This window comes from Fukomys damarensis, unplaced genomic scaffold, assembly GCF_012274545.1.
Source record: "Fukomys damarensis isolate Sample0158 unplaced genomic scaffold, DMR_v1.0_HiC HiC_scaffold_36, whole genome shotgun sequence".
Taxonomy (NCBI): Eukaryota; Metazoa; Chordata; class Mammalia; order Rodentia; family Bathyergidae; genus Fukomys; species Fukomys damarensis.
The window spans coordinates 10,005,042-10,012,849 of record NW_022900948.1 but is presented as its reverse complement, the minus strand read 5'-3'; positions in this window follow the sequence as shown (position 1 = coordinate 10,012,849).

Genomic DNA, 7,808 nt, shown 5'->3' with positions numbered 1-7,808 from the left:
ATATATATATTTATTTGTTCACTCACAATAGATGGCATAACTAATGGTGGCAACACACCATATGACTCATTAGCATGGGGTAGATAAGAAATGTTTTTCAAGACCCATGAGCTACTTCTGAAGCACCATCTGTTTGAAGCAATATGTGTTGTGTTCCCGTAAACCATAGTCTTGCTCTCTAGAGTTAATGAGTCAGTCTAGTATAAGAAAGGAGATGATCATAATTTCAACCTGCAAAATTTCAAAGATATAACTTAAAGATTTTTAACAAGAAGGACCTTCGTAACTAGCCTCCCTAGACTCAATCTGTAATAGTAGTAATATCAAACTTATTGCTTGTTTGCCATGTGGCTGGTTCTATTTTTAGGGTTTACTTAATATTCATAATAATTCTATGAGGAGACACTATCTTTATATCTGTTTCACTTTTGAGGAATTAAGAGACAGAGCTTAATTAAGTTTTCCAAAGTTTCAGAGCACAAGCTATATTATTATAGCTCTAGAATGAAATTTAATCAGTTTGATACAATATTTATGGAGCTCTTAAAATATATTTGAGTTGATAAGATATTTACATGTTTCAAAGATTGAAAAGTTCAACATGTATAAAATTTTAAAAATTATTCTTACTCCTCTGGTCATATTGCCAATTCTAATCAAAGCTTTTACTTTCTTATGTATACTTTCCAGATATAGCAAATGTTTCTTGCCTTTTTGCAAATATAGAAACAATACAGTTTTTTTTTGACAGTTGTATATATGAGAACTTCTTAATATATCATAGAAATAGTTTCTTAGCCATCCATAAACAGATTCTATCTTTTCCTACAGAAATTCATGGCATAATTTCACAAGTCCCCTGTCCCTAGATATTAAGATTGCATTGAATTTATTACATTTATAACTTATGTGGAATAACCTTGTGTGTGTGTCATTTGTCAAATGTTTCCTCAGTACATTTTTCAAATAACAGCTTTATTGTGAAATAACAGTCATAAAATAAGTTATATATAAACTATAATTTGAGGAGTTGTGACATATGTATATGACTATAAAACCATAATCACGATAAATATAATAAGCATATCCATCAACTTCAAAAGTTTTCACACTTCATTTTGTAATCCTTTACACTCTTCTCTCTCTTTCCCTAGCGTTTCCTCTACCCTCAGGCAATGGTGGATGTGTTTCTTATCGCTACAAATTATTTTTCATTTTCTGTAATTTTATATAATATGGACTATACTCCTCTTTTGGCTCAGTTTCTTGTACTCAACATAATTATTTTGAGACTGATTCATGTTGTTTTACTTATCGATACTACTGCACTTTTATTTGATTGACATTTTGCATTTTTCTATTTCATTGATTCTGTTATTTTTTCTATTTAGTGTAGACTTAATTTTCTCATATTTTCCTAACTTTCTTAGGGTGAGAGCTCAGCCTTTGAAAACATTCCTCTTGTTGGTTTAAGGAGAGATAGTGGAATACATATTCCCCTAAAATGTTTAGTAGCATCCCACAAATTTTGAAATACTATGCTGTTAGTTTTACTCAATTCAACATTACTTTGTATAGCAGAGAAAAACTGATAATGCCAGGCAACCAATCAAAAATTACCATAACTATAAAGAAACAGGAAAATACAATCCTTAGGATTATTAAAGATCATTCAGTTGAAACTGACTCTCATATGACACAGATGTTATAGCTAATAGACACAGACACATAAACTGTTTTAATAAACTATTTCTCAAGTTCAGAAGTTAAGAAAAATCATGGAAGGAATACATAAAAGGTCCAAACTGAACTTCTAAAGATAAATATAAAGTGCCAGAAGAAAAGTTTAAAGGATGTGATTAGTGAAAGATTGTACATTTAAAAAGAAAAATATTAATTTAGTAGTGGAAAGATCTAAATGAAACTCCGGAGAAAAAATCAAAAAGAAAATCTGAACCAGTAAGCATAGAAATCAATAATATTAGTAAACTGTAGGGAGATTTTAATTATCCTAAAATAAAAGTAAGTAGGGACTACAGTGGTGAGAAGGAAGGGAGATAGAACAAATTTGCCAAGTTTATTGAGAACCATAAGCTGACAAAACCAAGGTGATCAATATAACTAAAATATAGGAATCTGAAACAAAATAAATCAAGTCAAAATCAAACTGCTCAAAACAGGAAAAAGGAGAAAAAATATATCAGAAATAGCTCATGAGGGGAAAGATGAAAGTATTTTAAATTAAATACGAGGAGACTGTTGAAGGGAGATGCCTGTAGCTTTGTGAGTTTCTGTCCTTGTGTATCATTCTCTAGCTCTCTGTCTGGAGGATTGCAGCCTTCTTCATCTCTGATTTGTTACCTCCACTGTCTTACTGAAGCACCTTGCAAGTTTCATCTTTTTTCCTTCTCTCAGAGTCACAGCTTGGAAACTCTCCAAAGTGGCATGCTGGAGGCCTAACAAAAGTCTCACTTGTTTTGTTTCCCATCTACCGAGGATCACTGTCCCACAATGCATGATACTTAGTGTCTTCAAAATTGTTTTAATTGATATCTTTTATTTATTTTTAGTTGTTTCGGGTGGGAGGGTAAATCTGGTTTCAAACACTCTACTTTGGTGGGAAGTGAAAATCCTTACTGTAGTTTTAACCTACAAATACCTTGGGAATTAGATGCTTTATGTGACCTAACACATAGGTACATAAACTAATTAAAGTGGAAAACATAGAAAAGTTACAATTAAATTGCTTAGAATAATTTATATGTTCTTTCACACATGCATGGATTTTCATGGTTTTTGACTTATCTTAAAAACCACTTTCAGAGTCTATCTTCCAATTTTTAAGGTTTTCTATTTTGTATATTAAGTAATTAGAACCTCTCTTGTGAATTTGAAGTTTCATGGCCTGAGCTTTTCAAAGTACATGTTTTATTTTTAGATTTCTTTATATAACAGCTTTGTGAATAGATACAATTTTCAGGTGTGACTTAGCCGCCTTTTACCTTGATACCTGACTCTTTTGCAAAGTATATTCCCTAATCTGTTCTTCTTCTACCTTCCTGGAAGTGATATCTTTGTTCCCAAATATCATGCCATTTCAGTAATTAGTGTTCATTTTTTACACTGATAAATTTTATTGCCTCGAAGTACAAAGATTATATTTATTAGAATAGAAATTTTAGGATCAAAACAAGCCCTGCATATCCTGTAAAATCTGTATATTTCCTCCTGGTAGACTTCAAGACTTGCATCCCAATTATTTCTCTCAAAGACAAATAAATGTCACCAGAAATTTTGCTGCACAGAAAAAAATGGATAAACCACAGTTCTGAAACTTGTTTTAATCATTTTATCACATACCTTCTGCTTTTATATCATAAATGTTGATTCTATCACTGTTTTAAAGCTGACTAATATACGTGTTAATGAGAAACATAGAAGGTAACTATTCAATGAACACTTGTTTAGCTTCCAGATATGTTTTTTATTAATACTGGTCCATGGCCTTTTGTTTGTAATTCTCAAACATAAAAATGTTTAAGATGGAAAGACTTTCCCCACTAATTTAGTGATCAAACCTAACCTTGCCCATATTCATTTGGTGATGAAACATGACTCTTGAAATTATTTACTGTCTGCTTTCAATCATAGATTTTTCTGAAGAAATACTGCTCTTGTATTCATGATGTACTTTCTTGAATACCTCTGAGCCTCTGGTGGGTGGTACTCTGTGGGTCACTTGGCCAGGAATGAATGGTCAAACTGTGGGACAAAAGTGCGTAGGCTCTGTGAGGAATGAGTGGCTAAAATGTGGTACAAAAGCACACAAATAATTAAACGGTGTGACAAAAAACACATAGGTTGTGCGAGAATCTAATGGTAAACAAGAGGTTTAGATTAGTGAAGCATGTTGTGTCTGGCCATGTCCTTCCCCTTTCTCCAAGAAAAAACCACCTCACTTTGAGACAGGTTCTGGGCCAAAGTGTTTTTGTTCCTGCAATTTTCTTTTACACTGATATTCTCTATAAAAGCCGGAGAGTTCTGGGTGTGGTGACTTTTTCTTCTCCTGAGAGTCTGCCTAGTGGCTCTGTGCTCTTGGTTTAGAACAGCCCCTCTGGGCCTCTCAGTGACTGAACCAAATCTTGTTTCTGAGTAATCTTTTTCATCCTCTATGCCACTGTGGTCACTTACTGTAAAAGTACTCTATAACATATGTATACACACACACACACACACACACACAAACACACACACACAAAATAGTCCTCCATAATGCCAGAAAAAATTTTGAGTTAGATATTTTCTTGAGTGAACTTGAAGAAGTTCTTTAGTAGATACACTTAAATGTACCTGGAGTAAACTCAAACATTTTATTTTTAGAGTTACTAGAACTATTATTTGAAGTTCAAGGAAAGTTTTTGTTAGTTACTTCTAAACTTTTATTCAAATATTGCCACACTTTGGATTCACTCTAATGCTGATTTTGATTACTATTTCTTAAAGTTTTCCAATACTAAAAGTTGAAAACAGACTGCTGTATTCTTTAATTTTTAAATGTTAGCACTGTTGAATGAAAATTATAAGTCATGCCATAATTTTTTTGGATTTTTTGTCTTCTCTGGGTTGATCATGATATATAAGATAATTTCTACAACCTAAGTTGACTGGGAATGTATCCTCAAGTATAGAAGTAAAAATTGTACAGTTTTATGGATTATTATAAATCTATACACTCATGTAACTCCAATGTATATCAGGATATAAAAATAGTACTTACTGTCACAGAAACTTTATTCTCTTTTAGCAGTACTCTACCCCAATTAATCCCTATTTTATCTGTAGTTTCCCAAAGATTTGTTTTTGCTTATTTCATAAACTTTAAATAAATGAAATCACTGTACCATGTAATCCATGTATTCAACAACTTTTAGATTCAGGTATATTCAAGTAATAATTTCTCATACTTTTTCATCGATACATAATATGTAATTTAATGAATAAGCAATGATTTGTCTAGTTTTTCTCCAAATGACAAACATTTGAGGCATTTATAGTTTTAGTCTATTTATGGGTAAAAGTTTTAAAATATTTTTTCTGTATGATGTATCTTTACTTCTGATTATATTAGCTACTTCATGAGTATGCTCAGGTTTATCAAAAATTTGTTTTCTGAGGAGTTTGTACTTATGTACATCCATACCATTCATCTTTTATGATGTGTCTGCTCATTTGCCTTGTTTATTTAATAGATTGCCTTTTTCTAAAATATTTATAGAAAGTGCTTACATACTCAGGAGATATCATATATGAATCATAATTTTTCTATTTGTGACTTATGGTTTCACAGGGAATAAGTGATTATCATTTTGCTCAAATTACTCAGATGATGGGAACCAAAGTTGTGGATTTTTGAATGAAGTCAATCATGTGTTTTCCTTTTTTCCTGAGATAGGACAACACATTGCAATTTCTTAATTTTATAAATGCAAATAATAGATTAAGTTGGTGCTTTCTATTACCATAAATTTCATAAAGAGGTGGAATTAGAAGCTGCATTTGAACTCTTAATTTCTAGGCTATTCTTCCAGAGTATCAGCTTTTTTACAGATACTTCTTTAGTTTTCAAATCTTGATCTCTTTCCTATTTGTGAAAAAAAACAAGATAAAAGGAATCAATCATCATGTTTCCTAGAGCCCAAAGAATAGTAGTGATCTTTTTAAGTAGTTTAAAAATTTTACTAGCATCGGCCTTGTTTCAGGAACTGAATGGCTACAGATAAGAATATCACTTAAATAAGCGCCTTTGTGTCTCAAGCTTTAAGTACTTCATATATATTATTTCACTTTTAAGTACCAGAAAACAGATTCAAAATTCTTAAACAGGGATGTAAACCAAAGACAAGTCTGTCAGCTCAGACAAAACATGAAGTATGTGTGAGTCATATAAAGGGGTGATTTTATTATTCTTCAAAATATTGAAAATAGACATACATCCCTCCAATGAAATGGCCTGAGACTATAAACATGGTTTCTTAAATGTTTACTTTATCACCTCATAAGGTTTTTTGGTGAGTCCACCAGTGCCCCCATAAGAGAGCCACATTTAAAGCATCCCACACAGAGGGACGTGTTGGCCACAGAAGCATTAAAGAAATGAAAAGTTACACCCATATTGTTACATCTGCTGCCTCTTTATCCATCATTGTTATCAGGCTTAACATGTGCAAAGGAAAGGGAAAATGGAAAGATACTATTACAGTTAGACTTTATTTTCCCTGTGTAACTCTTTTCCAAGATGATGCCATCTATATTCCAACCTGGGCTGAAAAGTAGGAGAATAAATATTTTATGACATTGAATTTTTTTTATTATTAGCATTGAGTTTTCAGGAAGTAGAATAAAATTTTTAATGACTAAAAGGACCTGAACAATGGAAATCAACTGATACTTATTTTAAAACTATCAACTCCCCTCCACACAACGCGAGAAATGGTCGGCAGGTGTTACATGGCACACTGGAATATCTTAACCAGGGTTGGAAGGAATCTTCAGGGTTGGAAGATTCAGGATAATTCTCAAAACTCCACACAGGACTTTAATGTACATTTGGCACTGAGAAACATCTCTGGATATTCATCTCTGTAAGACTCTGAAGTCACATTTTTTTCCTTATTAGACAAATTTCTGTAAATTGTAAACTTGTACAGTAAAATGACTGCCACCTGAAAGTGTCTCAACAGGAAAGACTATGAATAGAAATAGCATGGGTACTTCCTAACAGAGCATGATTAGCTTTTGGGGACCAGGACCAAAGTGTTATCAATGACTCAGTTGTTAGGATCAGAATCTCCTAGCCCACAATATCGTATGGGGCTTTGTGATAAAGTCTGTTAGCTATACTGTAGGCAAAAGTATCTGTCACTTTTTGGTTCAAGCATTAGAGTCCAACATCCTCACTCACTTTTCACTTGACTCAGAAATGGAAGTCGTACGTTTCAGATGGTAAAGACATAAGACAGCAGTCTTTGTCGTCCTGGGTCCCTGAGTGGTTACATGGAAAAGTATTCTGACCTAAGTTACACATGCAGTATAGGCAAGAAATAAATTTAGCTATGTTACATTATTAATTTAAGGATTGTTTATACTACAATGTACTCAATCTATCCTTTCTGATACATAGGGTGACCCAGACTGGGCATGGTATGTTAGCACAGTTTTATCAGAACTTGTATCTGAAGAATTAGATATGAGGAATACATTGAAGATAAATCGTGGAGATTTCTCTGATATTATGCAGACAGGACCTAGAGGTACTTAGGAGATTGTAGAGAGCAATTGCTATAGTTTAAATGTATATATCCCTACAAAATTCCTATGGTGAAACTTTAAACTCAAGTGATGATGTTAAAAGGTGGAATCTTTGGAAACCTGAGAGCCCCTCACTCATGAATTGGATAAATGTTTATGTAAGCCAGGCTTTAGAAACCTGCTGTCTTTCCATCTCTTCTGCCATTTGAGGACACACTCTTTTTGACCTTCCATGCCTTCCATGAAACTATAGGGCACCATCTTGGAAGCAGAACACAGCCCCATCAGACACCAAATCCGTAAGTAACTTCAATTTAGAATTCTTAGCTGATCAAATTTGAGTGATACATTTCTGTTATTTATAAATTACTCAGCCCAAGGTATTTTGTAATAGCAGGAGGAATGAATTAAGACAGTGGTTATCAAGAAGAGATTTATTTATAAGGTAGCATTCTAAATTTGTAGTAATAGTCATAAGGAGGTGGCATTTGAAATATTTT